Source organism: Mastomys coucha, chromosome X (assembly GCF_008632895.1).
Source record: "Mastomys coucha isolate ucsf_1 chromosome X, UCSF_Mcou_1, whole genome shotgun sequence".
Classification (NCBI taxonomy): domain Eukaryota; kingdom Metazoa; phylum Chordata; class Mammalia; order Rodentia; family Muridae; genus Mastomys; species Mastomys coucha.
In genome coordinates this window covers 92349135-92350625 of record NC_045030.1, presented here as the reverse complement: position 1 = coordinate 92350625, position 1491 = coordinate 92349135, and positions in this window count along the sequence as shown.

Genomic DNA, 1491 nt, shown 5'->3' with positions numbered 1-1491 from the left:
GAAATTGGACATAGTACTACAAGAGAATATCTTAATTAGGTTGCTTGGACTGTAGTTTGTCAAACTCTAAATGACAGCTCTGCATTTGAATAATGAAAAAAGGTATAAAAAAGTGTTTTTAGAAACATTAAGAATTAGTGTTTACTAACTAGTGAGTAAACTAATAGATGCCCTTAACACAAAATGGGAGCTTAAGATGCATACAGCTGAGAAAAAAGCAACTTTGTCTTCATATTATTGTCTAATTGAGAAACAATACTTAGTTTTACTTACTGAGCAGAAGTTTGGCAGATGTATGTCCCAGACTTCTGTGAGGCCCACTCTAATGTCAAAAAAGGAGGAAGGTTACAGGAAGATAGGAAGTTGAAGATAATTGTAGGATCCATGAACAGATAAGTCACATTCTATTTAGGGGCACACTGATCACAAGTCAGGAAGGTGTTGTCAGGCACCCAGGCACACAACAACCCACAGATGTCGCACACATGTATGCAAATAGGCACACCACACAGAGGTAGGTATGTAGGCCTACACAGATGCAGGCTGGCAAATATGAAAGCTAAGGAACCTAACCCCAAGCCCATAACCACACAAAAACGACATTCTTCTAAAATAGTTACATAGCATCACTCTTTACTTTGGGGTTTCAAGGGTATCATTATTAGTTGTCTCATGATTCCCTTGAGATATCCTTTTAGTGAGTTTTCTTTAGCTAATCAATATTAGAAATCTATATCATCACCATGTTGTCTAAAGGTAAACTGTGCAACCTTGGGTACCCTGCCATTTCTCTAATAGAAAATGAATAGAATCTCTAATTGAATGTTCTATCAAGAATCAAATAGAATCTTGAATATTCTCAAATAGAATATATTATTCTCTAATAGAATCTTAATGTTATCTAATAAAATCTTAAAATAGAAATCTGTAAGAGAATGATTGTTTTTACCGTATTAGGCCAAAATAATAACAATAACTGCCATTGATTAAAGACCCAGTTTTTGCCATGTGATTTAGATCCATTTCATTACTAAATCCTACATAACAGGCTTTATCAGATTCACTCTGTAGTAAAACAACTTACTAATTTCTGAAGTTTGCAAGATTGGTACAACTGGATTAACTATATTCTCTAAATTTCTCTAAGGTCTACATTGTTGTAGTCCTCCAAACATGAAGCAGGGCATGGGTCACTTATTTAGTTTTTGATTACTATTTCAAAATGTATTCTTATTGATAAAGTCAAGATTTAAAGCCCAAACAATAATTTTCAGTACACAATCCAAAGAGTTAGCAATGAAATTGTTAATTAATTTTTGCATTATTGTGAATAGTACATTAAAAACATGACATTTGTGAGTTTGAAACCAACGTAACCCACATAGTGATTTTGAGGCCAGCCTGTGCTATACACTACCTGAAAAAATAGTGGCTGCTTGACAGTACCACTATCAAAAATGTCAATGTAACTAAAAGTCAAAGATTAAGGAC